The sequence below is a fragment of the Lynx canadensis genome, chromosome B1 (assembly GCF_007474595.2).
Source record: "Lynx canadensis isolate LIC74 chromosome B1, mLynCan4.pri.v2, whole genome shotgun sequence".
NCBI lineage: Eukaryota > Metazoa > Chordata > Mammalia > Carnivora > Felidae > Lynx > Lynx canadensis.
The window spans coordinates 21,187,495-21,201,356 of record NC_044306.2 but is presented as its reverse complement, the minus strand read 5'-3'; the positions used below and the strand labels follow the sequence as shown (position 1 = coordinate 21,201,356).

The 13,862-nt window shown below is 40.7% G+C and overlaps 1 protein-coding gene and 1 pseudogene across 4 annotated transcripts in view; one reads left to right on the top strand and one right to left on the bottom strand.

Annotated features, from left to right (window-relative positions):
- The window catches only part of MICU3 (mitochondrial calcium uptake family member 3), a 111,510-nt gene that overhangs the window by 20,686 nt on the left and 76,962 nt on the right, over positions 1-13,862 (top strand). The gene's annotated exons all lie outside the window — the stretch shown is intronic.
- Positions 7,439-8,807, bottom strand: LOC115511657 (annotated as a pseudogene).

The following is a 13,862-nucleotide window of genomic DNA, read 5'->3' as shown; positions in this document are numbered from 1 at the left end:
GCCCTGGAAGACAGAGCTCAGCTCGGCAGGGGAATAAAGGGGCTGGTAAACACCATTTCCTTCTCCCATACCCCAGCCGAAATCCCAGAGGGAACCAGTTCCCATCACCAAACTTGCTTGCACCGTGCAAACGCCCAATGCTGTGCTTCTGTGGATCCATCCCTCCGATGGGCCTACCTCTTTCCCGGTGCTGCAGGGCCCCTCCCACAGGGGACCACCAGGGGCAAAGCGAGCTAAGCCTGCCCCTCCCGCCCCTGTGCACCTTGCGAATCTACCCTGGCTAATATGCCAAATCCCATCGAAGCAACACCACAAGTCTGGCAGTGTACAAGTAGCCCAGGCATGGGCCACACCACTCCACAGTGAGTCCTGCCCCTGGGAAAAGGGAAGATAAGGTACTCACCAGTCTGACTGTGGCCCAGCAGTGGGCTGGGGGCAGACATCCAGTCTGACTGCAGCCCTGCCCACCAACACAAGTTACTCCAGACAGCACAGGGGAAGTGCCCTGCACTTTGGAGCCACCACAGGGACTACCCAAAATGAGGAAACGGAAGAACTCTCCTCAAAAGAAACTCCAGGAAGTAGCAACAACTAATGAATTGATCAAAAACGATTTAAGCAATATAATGGAACAAGAATTTAGAATAATAGTCATAAAGTTAATCGCTGGGCTTGAAAAAAGCATAGAGGACAGCAGAGAATCTATTGATACAGAGATCAAGGGACTAAGAAATAGTCATGAGGAGCTAAAAAATGCTATAAATGAGGTGAAAAATAAAATGGAGGTGGCCATAGCACAGGTTGAAGAAACAGAGGAGAGAATAGGTGAATTAGAAGATAAAATTATGGAAAAAGAGGAAGGTGACAAAAAGATAAAAAAAATCCAGGAGTATTAGGGGAGAATTAGAGAACTAAGTGATGCAATCAAATGGAACAATATCCGTATCATAGGAATTACAGAGGAAGAAGAAGTGAGAGAGAGGGGCTGAAGGTGTACTTGAACAAATCATAGCTGAGAAGTTCCCTGATCTGGAGAAGGAAACAGGCATTGAAATCCAGGAGGCACACAGAACTCCCTTCAGAGGTAACTTGAATCGATCTTCTGCACGACATATCATACTGAAACTGGCAAAATACAAGGATAAAGAGAGAATTCTGAAAGTAGCTAGGGATAAACAGGCTCTGACTTACAAAGGGAGACACATAAGAGTAGTGGCAGACCTATCTACTGAAACTTGGCAAGCCAGAAAGGAACTGCAGGAAATCTTCAATGTGATGAACAGAAAAAAATATACAGCTGAGAATCCTTTATCCAGCAAGTCTGTCATTCAGAATAGGAGAGATAAAGGTTTTCCCAGACAAAAACTGAAGTAATTCATCACCACTAAACCAACTCTACAAGAGATCCTAAGGGGGATTCTGTGAGTGAAATGTTGCAAGGACCACAAAGTACCAGAGACATCACTGCAAGCATGAAACCTACAGACATCACAATGACTCTAAACCCTTATCTTCCAATAATAGCAATGAATGTAAATGGACTAAATGTTCCAACCAAAAGACATATGGTATCAGAATGGATAAAAAAACAAGACCCATCTATTTGCTGTCTACAAGAGACTCATTTTATAATTTTTTTTTTAACGTTTATTTATTTTGGGGACAGAGAGAGACAGAGCATGAACAGGGGAGGGGCAGAGAGAGAGGGAGACACAGAATTGGAAACAGGCTCCAGGCTCTGAGCCATCAGCCCAGAGCCCGACGCGGGGCTCGAACTCACGGACCGCGAGATCGTGACCTGGCTGAAGTCGGACGCTTAACCGACTGCGCCACCCAGGTGCCCCAAGAGACTCATTTTAGACCTGAGGACACCTTCAGATTGAAAGTGAGGGGATGGAGAACTATCTATCATGCTACTGGAAGTCAAAAGAAAGCTGGAGTAGCCATACTTGTATCAGACAAACTAGACTTTACATTAAAGGTTGTAACGAGATGAAGAAGGGGCATTATATAATAATTAAGGGTCTATCCATCTGGAAGAGCTAACAATTATAAATGTCTATGCACCGAATACAGGAGTCCCCACATATATAAAACAATCACAAACGTAGGCAACCTTATTGATAAGAATCTGGTAATTGCAGGGGACTTTAATACCCCTCTTACAACAATGGGTAGATCATCTAGACACAGGATCAATAAAGAAACAAGGGCCCTGAATGATAACATTGGATCAGATGGATTTGACATATATATATAGAACTCTGCATCCCATAGCAACAGAATATACTTTCTTCTCTAGTGCACGTTCAGTATTCTCCAAGATAGATCACATACTGGGTCACACAACAGCCCTTAATAAGTATAAAAGAGATCATACCATGCACGCTTTCAGACCACAATGCTATGAAACTTGAAATCAACCACAGGAAAAAGTCTGGAAAACCTCCAAAAGCATGGAGATTAAAGAACACCCTACTAAAGAATGAATGGGTCAACCAGGCAATTAGAGAAGAAATGTAAAAATATATGAAAACAAATGAAAATGTAAATCCAACAATCCAAACGCTTTGGGATGCAGCAAAGGCAGATCTGAGAAGAAAATACATTGCAATCCAGGCCTATCTCAAGAAACAAGAAAAATCCCAAATCAAAAACCTAACACCTAAAGGAAATAGAAGGAGAATAGCAGATACCCCAAACCCAGCAGAAGAAAATAAATAATAAATATCAGAGCAGAAATAAACAATATAGAATCTAAAAAAACTGTAGAGCAGATCAATGAAACCAAGAGTTGGTTTTTTGAAAAAATGAACATAATTGATAAACCTCTAGCCAGGCTTCTCAAAAAGAAAAGGGAGATGACCCAAATAGATAAAATCATGAATGAAAATGGAATTATTACAACCAATCCCTCAGAAACACAAGCAGCAATCAGGGAATACTATGAAAAACTATATGCCAACAAACTGGACAACCTGGAAGAAACGGACAATTCCAAGCACCCACACACTTCGAAAACTCAAACAGGAAGAAATAGAAAACTTGAACAGACCCATAACCGGCAAAGAAATTGAATAAGTTATCAAAAATCTCCCAACAAATACGAGTCCAGGACCAGATGGCTTCCCAGGTGAATTCTACCAACATTTAAAGCAGAGATAATACCTATCCTTCTCAAGCTATTCCAAAAAACAGAAAGGGAAGGAAAACTTCCAGACTCATTCTGTGAAGCCAGCATTACTTTGATTCCCAAACCAGACAGAGACCCAGCAAAAAAAAAGAGAACTACAGGCCAATATCCCTGATGAATATGGATGCAAAAATTCTCAGTAAGATACTAGCAAATCGAATTCAACAGCATATAAAATGAATTATTCACCATGATGAAGTGGAATTCATTCCTGGGCTGCAGGGCTGGTTCAACATTCGCAAATCAATCAATGTGATACAGCACATTAATAAAAGAAAAGAACTGTATGATCCTGTCAATCGATGCAGAAAAAGCATTTGACAAAATTCAGCATACTTTCTTAATAAAAACCCTTGAGAAAGTCGGGATAAAAGGAACATACTTAAACATCATAAAAGCCATTTATGAAAAGCCAACAGCTAATATCATCCTCAGTTGGGAAAAACTGAGAGCTTTCCCCCTGAGATCAAGGACACGACAGGGATGTCCACTCTCACCGCTATGGTTTAACATAGTGTTGGAAGTTCTAGCATCAGCAATCAGACAACAAAAGGAAATCAAAGGCATCCAAATTGGCAAAGATGAAGTCAAGCTTTCACTTTTTGCAGATGACATGATATTATACGTGGAAAATCCAATAGACTCCACCAAAAGTCTGCTAGAACTGATACATGAATTCAGCAAAGTTGCAGGATAGAAAATCAATGTACGGAAATCAGTTGCATTCTTATACACTAACAATGAAGCAACAGAAAGACAAATAAAGAAACTGATCCCATTCACAATTGCACCAAGAAGCCTAAAATACCTAGGAATAAATCTAACCAAAGACGTAAAAGATCGGTATGCTGAAAACTATAGAAAGCTTATGAAGGAAATTGAAGAAGATATAAAGAAATGGAAAGACATTCCCTGCTCATGGATTGGAAGAATAAATATTGTCAAAATGTCAATACTACCCAAAGCAATCTACACATTCAATGCAATCCCAATCAAAATTGCACCAGCATTGTTCTTGAAGCTAGAGCAAGTAATCCTAAAATTTGTATGGAACCACAAAAGACCCCGAATAGCCAAAGTAATTTTGAAGAAGAAGACCAAAGCAGGAGGCATCACAATCCCAGACTTTAGCCTCTACTACAAAGCTGTCATCATCAAGACAGCATGGTATTGGCACAAAAACAGACACATAGACCAATGGAATAGAATAGAGACTCCAGAATTGGACCCACAAAAGTATGGCCAACTAATCTTTGACAAAGCAGGAAAGAATATCCAATGGAAAAAAAGTCTCTTTAACAAGTGGTACTGGGAGAACTAGACAGCAACATGCAGAAGAATTTGAAACTAGACCACTTTCTTACACCATTCACAAAAATAAACTCAAAATGGATAAAGAACCTGAATATGAGACAGGAAACCATCAAAACCCTAGAGGAGAAGCAGGAAAAAACCTCTCTGACCTCAGCCACAGCAATTTTTTACTTGACACATCTCCAAAGGTAAGGGAATTAAAAGCAAAAATGAACTATTGGGACCTCATCAAGATAAAAAGCTTCTGCCTGGGTGGCTCAGTCGGTAAAGCGTCCGACTTCAGCCAGGTCATGATCTCGCGGTCCGTGAGTTCGAGCCCCGAGTCAGGCTCTGGGCTGATGGCTCGGAGCCTGGAGCCTGCTTCCGATTCTGTTTCTCCCTCTCTCTCTGCCCCTCCCCCATTCATGCTCTGTCTCTCTCTGTCCCAAAAATAAATAAACGTTAAAAAAAAAAATTAAAAAAAAAAAAGATAAAAAGCTTCTGCACTACAAAGGAAACAACAAAACTAAAAGGCACCCAATGGAATGGGAAAAGATATTTGCAAATGACATATCAGACAAAGGGCTAGTATCCAAAATCTATAAAGAACTCACCAAAAACTCCACACCCGAAAAACAAATAATCCAGTGAAGAAATGGGCAGAAAACATGAATAGACATCCAGATGGCCAACAGGTACATGAAAAGGTGCTCAACGTCACCCCTCATTAGGGAAATACAAATCACAACCACACTGAGATACCACCTTATGCAGGTCAGAGTGGCTAAAATGAACAAATCAGGAGACTATAGATGCTGGAGAGGATTTGGAGAAACGGGAACCCTCTTGCACTGCTGGTGGGAATGCAAACTGCTGCAGCCACTCTGCAAAACAGTGTGGAGGTTCCTGAAAAAATTAAAAATAGATCTACCCTATGACCCAGCAATTGCACTGCTAGGAATTTACCCAAGGGATACAGGAGTACTGATGCATAGGGGCACTTGTACCCCAATGTTTACAGCAGCACTTTCAACAATAGCCAGATTATGAAAAGAGCCTAAATGTCCATCAACTGATGAATGGATAGAGAAATTGTGGTTTATGTACACAATGGAATACTACTTGGCAATGAGAAAGAATGAAATACGGCCTTTTGTAGCAACATGGATGGAACTAGAGATTGTTACACTAAGTGAAATAAGTCATACAGAGAAAGACAGATACCATATGTTTTCACTCTTATCTGGATCCTGAGAAACTTAACAGAAGACCATGGGGGAGGGGAAGGGAAGAAAAAAAAGTTAGGGAAGGAGGCAAACCATAAGAGACTCTTAAAAACTGAGAACAAACTGAGGGTTGATGGGGGGTGGGAGGGAAGGGAAGGTGGGTGATGGGCATTGAGGAAGGCACCTGTTGGGATGAGCAGTGGGTGTTGGATGGAGACCAATTTGACAATAAACTTCATAATAAAAAAAAAGATCATAAGGCAGAGAAAATACATTTACAGTGCTATTTCAGAAAAAAAATCTGTGTATTGGTGAACCTGTGTTCAGGTGTGAACTGTAAACCGCTCAGAATTAATAATTGTTAACATTTTGATATTTTTTCTAGTTTTCTTTCAGAGATAACTACCGTCTATGTGTGCTATCTTTTTTAATAGCAATATTGAGGAACATTGGCCTCTAATAGAGTTTCTCTTCACTTTTTTTTTTAATAAACCTATAGTTTTAAGACAAAAACTGACAATGTGGTAGGAAGTTTACATTTAAACAAAGTTTTCAAGGAAGCCTAATACATGCCTAGAAAGATTTTATAATGGATTTTTAGATGCGGGTCTAGACTGTGTCAAGAACTAATGGATCTCATGATTGAAGACAGCTTTTCAGGTATCAGGTAATTCTTAGGATTAGAAAAAGTCTTGTTTTGTGTTCTAAAGTGAACCACTGTGCCAGTGTGAATGTTTAATGTCCTGAGACCAGGGCTTTTGAAATCATTCAACTTTTAAAGTGCTTCTGTGAACTTGTGCTGTCAGTGCTGCAACCAGTGGCTTTAGGGTTCAAAATTCAAGTAACAGAGAGGCTCCAAGACTCTTCCATTCTGAGAGCATGGGCCTTTCTTTCCCTACTTTCCCACTTTCTATACCACTTCTTTCCCTCCCCAAGTGCCTTGGCCAGTGGCTCGGATGAACAATTGCTATTTATAACTTTATAATTGAAAAAGAAGCGTGTTGTCAACATCAAGAGTTAGCACTGCTAAGACAGAACAGTGGGCCTGTATGTGCTCCGATAGAAGACTTTCCCTCCTCAACCAGTTTCCATCCCACAAGTGGCAGCTGGTGGTTTATTAACTCACTTAGTTCTTTCCTGGGAATAGCATTAAGCTCAGGCAAGGAACACCTTGGGTGATAAGTTTCAGGCATTTTAAATAGTTTCTTATAGTCCTCATTTAGGTCACTGGTGACATTTTTCTTTTAAGATAAAATATTCTGGACGTAGAACAAAATCATCATTAAGTTGTTCTTTCCGTTGTGACACCATTTTCCCAGTCAGGCCCCAAATTTTAATAAAAATGATCCTACCTATCTCCCTTCGTACTCCATCCCTTGTACCCACAAATTACATACCAGTGATTACCAAAAACTACACTACACACGCGCTACACTGTAAAAATGCAGCGTTAGCACTTTGGGGAAGCAGGCTGTGGGGTGTGGAGATGGTCTTTGAAGGTCTGCAGTATCTTTTGCTGTCCCACACACCCATTCTGCAGGTTTTGTCCTTCCTGTCCTTCCTGTCCTTCTGCTTTTCTCAGCAAAACCCAGAATGAGCTGCCTTGCACTACTTCTCCCCCTTCCCCTCCACTGGGATGGGTGTGCAAACTACATGGCGTGGACGGGCTTTACTTGGGCTGCTGTAGAGCACAGCACACTGTGCTGACTCTTCAAAGGACATCCTCTCAAGCCACTCCTGTGGTGTCAAGGCAAGTAGAACTCCCTCCTCCCCACTTGAAGCCTGCAGTCAGGTATGACAGGGGCCGGTATTCGGGAGAGCGCATTCTTGTCATCTCTTTGCCACCATCCTCTGAAAGGCAGGAATGCCACATCAGCCTTTCCTCAGAGAAGGGTATGACCCCCTCCCCCCTGCTGTGGGCACTTGACATTGGCTTCCTTGGTGGGGACCAGGTCGTCCTCGCCAGATTTTTTCCATTTCATCAGGAACATGAGTTCTCCGCTGGAGTCTGTAGCTCCAGTAATCTGCTCCATCCAACTCCAAACCACTGGCAGAGTCCCATGGCTTTTCTGACTCTTCTTTCTTCTTCTTTGGTTTGTTCTCTCCCTTATTTTCAGAGCCAGAGTCAGTTTTGTGCTTGCCTTCCTCTGATTTATCTGTCCCATGTACTGTTTTCTGTGACTGTAGAAACTGGGCATTGAGGTCAGGGCAGTCCGGGTTGTCTTCTGACTCCCATGTGTTATCCTCCTCTCAGGACCCCTTGCACTTCCGGAGTATCCCCTTTGCCTTTTCCACTCCATGTTTGGGAACCTTTTACACCCACGAATTCTTCCCCCTCTTCTAGCACCTCCTCCACTTTCTTCTTAATTGGTTTCTTCCCCACAGTGCCCGCCAGCTTTCTGGTCTAAAGGGTGATGCTGCTCAGAGCTGTGCCCAAGAGCATGAGAGGAAACTTTGCCACACTGGTGGTGTGTCAGGCCGGTGGGGAAAGTGGCCTCCAGAAAAGAAACAAATCTCTTCACTTTTTAAAGCTTGTTTTTGTCTTAGCAATAGAAACAAAGGTCAATACAACATGATGGTTGAGATGTAGTCTTTGGAGTCAGAATACCTAGATTTGAATCTCTAGTCTTTCACTGCACAACCTTGCCAAAGCTAATTAAGTTTACATGCCTATGCCTCACTTTCCTCATCTGTAAAGTAGGGATAGTAATAGTACCTACATCACAGAATTATTAAGAGAGCTTAAAATGGTCAGGCACATAGGAAGGTCTTGCTATGTGTTAACTTTTTCTTTTTTTTTTTTTTTTAATGTAATTAGATAACGACTTTGTGTGTGGATAGCAGCACGGTTACTATGTCAGGTAACCTTTCAGATCTACCCTTCATTGTCCTGCTTGTAATGCTGGTGTTGGAACTTGCCAACATTTCTTTTTTGCCAGTAGAGCTTGCAGCAGGGAACTGTAGGAGAAGTGGTTTCTTTCTCGGACACTGGCGTACCTCTCTTCTTGTTCCTGGGGCAGCACCGTGAAACACCCAGTGACACTCATCTTCAAGCTGTTCTGTGCCAGGGGCCAGTCAGAAGATGGAAACCACATGGTAATTTGAATGCATAATGTTCAATATGAAGAATTATTAACTATTTATGATAGGAAAGCTACTGAGAAGGAATCAAAATTCAAAAGAATATTCTAGGGCCAAGAGAGAGAACCTAAGGAAAAAAAAAACTTGGAAGGGCAGCTGCCTCCCCAGGTTGGGATTTAGGCCTCGTGAGAAAAAGTGTGTTCACAGCAAGAGCTTTTCCGCAGTGGCTGGGCTGAGGCTGGCAGACAGGGAGATACCAGCTAGAACTGGCAACCTGGAAGTCACCTGCTGGTGTGCCCTTGGGCCAGTGTTGGCAGACAGGGAACCATGTGGTGGAATGTGCTTGCAGGAGATCTCCCACTGGGATGCAAGTAGGCCAAGGCTGGTTGGTGGGCAGGGAACTTGAAATTGTGACTGGTAAGCGGGGAACCCCTCCACAGGGATCTAGGTGGGCCAAAGACTCTAGGACTGATCTTACTTAATGTTCGCTTGTTTGTTTGTTTATAAAGGATCCGACAGAGAGGGTTCCTCCCAACTCAGATCTCCCAGTATTCGAGTTCCGACAGAATAAAATGCCAGCTTGAGGGAAATGACCTGCCAGAACATTTTTAAGACCTGTATAAGTGAGTAGAGAAAAAGGGCCGATGAGTCACTCTGTGGTTGGTGTTCTGGACTGAATGTTTGTGTCCCCCCGAAATTTATATGTTAAAACTCTAGCCCCTCGTGTGGCTGTATTTGGAAATAGCATCTCTAAGAAAGTCATAAGGTTAAATGACGTCATAAGGGTAGGCTCCTGGTGTGATTGGATAAGTGTCCTTATAAGAAGAGACACAAAGAGAGGGAGCTCACTCACACTTTCTGAGTGTGCCCACACACCGAGGACAGACCATGTGAGGATTCCGGAAGAAGGTGACCATCTGCCATCCAGAAAGACTTCTCACCAGAAACTTTCTGTGCTGGCACCTCAATCTTGGACTTCTAGCTTCCAAAACTACGGGAAAATGAATTTCTGTTTAAGCCGTCCAGTCTGTGGTATTTTGTTATGGCAGCCTGAGCTAACTAATACAACTGGGTAAGTTCAAGGTGATTCATTTAGGGTAAAATAGTACAGACTATTAATGGTGTGTTATGTTCATTTCTTTGATTGCAACCTAGAAAAACTATCTTAGAGTCATGTAGCCAGGCCTAGAAGACAGTGGCTTAGTGCACAGCTAGAGATTTTGTCATTAAGGGTCAGCCATCGCTCTTAGGAAATAAATGAAATACCTACCACATACCGTATAATCTAGATGTTTGGAACTGAGCCAGAAAAACTGAGAGAAAGGTGCTAGAGTATGAGGCAGATGGGAGCCTCAAGGAAATACCAGGCCATCGGAATAGTTTTATCATCTTGAACATATTTAGAAACTTCCAACCTACAGTGCCACAGAGGCACTTGACACGGCAAACTTTACTCATGGGGCTGAGCTGCCCTAAGACTATTTCTGGACCCTGCTGATTAACAGAGGATTCTCGATGAACTGTTTCTGTTGGCCAGGGGAGAAGGAATTGTTCTCATGTAGTTTTCATTTGTCTTTGTAATTTGTGGAGCTAGAGTTTATTTGTCCATTTGTCAGTTGAAAATGCTAAGGTTCAGAGAGCTTATTTTTCCCAAGGTTACCTAACTGGGAAGTGGTGAACATAGGCCTGAAGGAGTACAAAACAATGCACTTTTATTCCAGTGTGCCAAGCTGTCTAGAGTAGAAAGAAGAACACTGGATTTGGTCCTAGACTCGGTTGCTATCTGTATGCTTGAGGAAGGTTTCTCTAAACAAAGCTAGTAACTCTTGTCTAAAATTGGGCTAATAATATATGTGCTGTTTGCTTTTTATTTTTTTTTATTTTTATTTTTTTTTTAATTTTTTTCAACGTTTATTTATTTTTGCGACAGAGAGAGACAGAGCATGAACGGGGGAGGGGCAGAGAGAGAGAGGGAGACACAGAATCGGAAACAGGCTCCAGGCTCCGAGCCATCAGCCCAGAGCCTGACGCGGGGCTCGAACTCCTGGACCGCGAGATCGTGACCTGGCTGAAGTTGGACGCTCAACCGACTGCGCCACCCAGGCGCCCCAAATCTTTTTTTTTTTTTTTTTTTTTTAACATTTATTTATTTTTGGGACAGAGAGAGACAGAGCATGAACGGGGGAGGGGCAGAGAGAGAGGGAGACACAGAATCGGAAACAGGCTCCAGGCTCTGAGCCATCAGCCCAGAGCCTGACGCGGGGCTCGAACTCACGGACCGCGAGATCGTGACCTGGCTGAAGTCGGACGCTTAACCGACTGCACCACCCAGGCGCCCCTGTGCTGTTTGCTTTTTAAAAAACAATACTCCATTTCACAACTTTTTCTAAAGTCTGTGTGTATGTGTATTTCTTTAAAGCGTGAATTTTGTTTCTCTTTTTTACCCATTCTTTCTTAACTTGGTTTATTTCACCCACTTATGTATCCTCTGAATCTTACTATAGTGCCACCTCTTTTTTCCCACTTTTTTGAGAGAGAGAGGGAGGGAGGGAAGGAGGGAGAGCAGAAACAGGGGAGAAGGGCAGAGGGGAAGTGAGGGAATCTTTTTTTTTTTAATTTTTTTAAGTGTTTAATTTTGAGAGAGAGAGGGAGCATGAGCAGGGGAGGGGGAGAGAGAGAGAGACAGAAAGACAGACACAGAATCTGAAGAAGGATCCAGGCTCTGAGCTATCAGCACAGAGCCCAGTACAGGGCTTGAACTCATGAACTGCAAGAACATGACCTGAGCTGAAGTGGGATGTTTAACCGACTGAGCCAGCCAGGTGCCATGAGAGGGAGAGAATCTTAAGCAGGCTCCATGCTCATTGCAGACCCTAATGTGGGGCTGTGTCCCCACAACCCAGGAATCATTACCTGAGCCGAAATCAAAAGTTGGTCACTCAACTGACTGAGCCATCCTGGCACCCCAGTGTACTATCACCTCTTAATCTACCATATCCTTTTTTAATAGCTATACACTACTCCATTATTTAACTATTATCTCACTCATGGAAATTTTGATTGTTTCTATTTTTTCAATATCAGAAACATTGCTACAGTGAATATCAGGTTTCTATGTAGACACACATGTTAAATTGCTAGGTCCATCGCTACTAAATTTTAATAGCAACTATTGAATTGTTCTTCAAAATGGTTGCATCCAAATATACTTCATCCCGATCGTCATGAACTTCTAGTGTCCCCTTTACTTAATATTATCAAATTTGATTGTTTCCAATTCGAGTGTGAAGAAATGATTTGTCATGATTGTTACAAATTACATTTCTAAAAAAAAAAGTTCCATTTCTGTGATTACTGGTGACGTAGAGAATTTTTTTGTTTATAGTTTCCTGGGAATTGCCTTCTAATATCTTCACCAATTTTTGTTTTTTATTGACTTCTAGGACGTGGCAAAATTTAAATCCTGTTCCTACTTTATAGGTCATAAATGTTTTCTCTCATCTCAGGCCTTTAAAATATAATTACAGACCTATAAACTTAAACACATATATCATTTTCTTCGTAACACATATGTGACCATACTGTCCCTATTGTTCTTGCCTTTTAGACCGATATTATATTAAGACATTATTATATCGATAAATCATAGATCTCTGATTCTTATCTTATATTTAGGTGCTATTCCAAACTATGGATATAATGTAATTTATGTTTAATATTGTTTATTTCATTTTCAGTGCTTTTTAAAAATCAGATTTGATAGGGGCTTATTGGTCTTTTCAAATAATACTTTTTTTTTTTTTCAACTTTTATTTATTTTTGGGACAGAGAGAGACAGAGCATGAATGGGGGAGGGGCAGAGAGAGAGGGAGACACAGAATCGGAAACAGGCTCCAGGCTCTGAGCCATCAGCTCAGAGCCCGACGCGGGGCTCGAACTCACGGACCGCGAGATCGTGACCTGGCTGAAGTCGGACGTTTAACCGACTGCGCCACCCAGGCGCCCCTCAAATAATACTTTTTAAAATTAAATTTGTTTACTGTTTTATTGTTTTACTTCTGCTTTTATCTTTAGTAATTATTCCCTTCTATTTTCTTCAAATTTATCTTTGTTTATTTTTTGGCTTATTGTATTGAATACATAGTTTATTTACTTTAAATTCTTATTTTAAATTCTTACTTTAAATACATTTAAGGTTATTAATTTTCCCCTGTCAGTAATGGCTTTGACCAAATTACACAGATTGTTAATTGTAAATCCCTAAGTGTCATTTATTTTCAAAAAGCTTGTAATCTCAGTTTTAATTTCTTTTTTAACCCAAGAATTGCCCAATTGTGTAATAGTATATCTTAAATTTCCCAAAGTGGTCTTTTTTATGTTGGTTTTTTTTTTGCTAATAACTTTTAGCATTTTTCCATATGAGGGAAGGAATAAAACTTGAATGATTTTTTAAAATGACATATATCCAACTTTCAAAAATATAGTACATAGATAATATAATGCATAGCTATAGATGCACTGACAGCTTAAAAAATAAACTGTTAGCATATATACCTCTGTCATAATTCTCTCTTCCCCAAAGAGATAACCACTGTTCTAAACTTGATTTTTATCATTCTTGTGCAAGTTTTCATAATATTATTATAAGTGAATGTACCCTTGAATAATATATACTGATTTTATAGTATCTTTTTCTAGTTTGTATTTTTACTTAATATTATCTTTAAAAACCTTACCTGTATTGATACAGGTACTCCTGGTAAATTTATTTTTCCTATTCTCTAATAGTCTATGAATATTTCATTGAGCCTATATAACTTCCACATTTTTATCTTATTGATATTTTTATGAAGAATAATATATGATCAGTTTATATATTTTGTTTATTAAAAACAAATAAACATCTTATTTGTTTTGTTACACAAATTTTTTTCTTACATGATTTTGTCATTTGACCTATCCATTTCTAGTAGAGATTTGTTGACATCTCAGCCATGATTGTGAATTGGTCAAATTGCATTTTTCTAACCGGTTTTCCATTATAGAATTTTAAACTATTTTGCCTTATG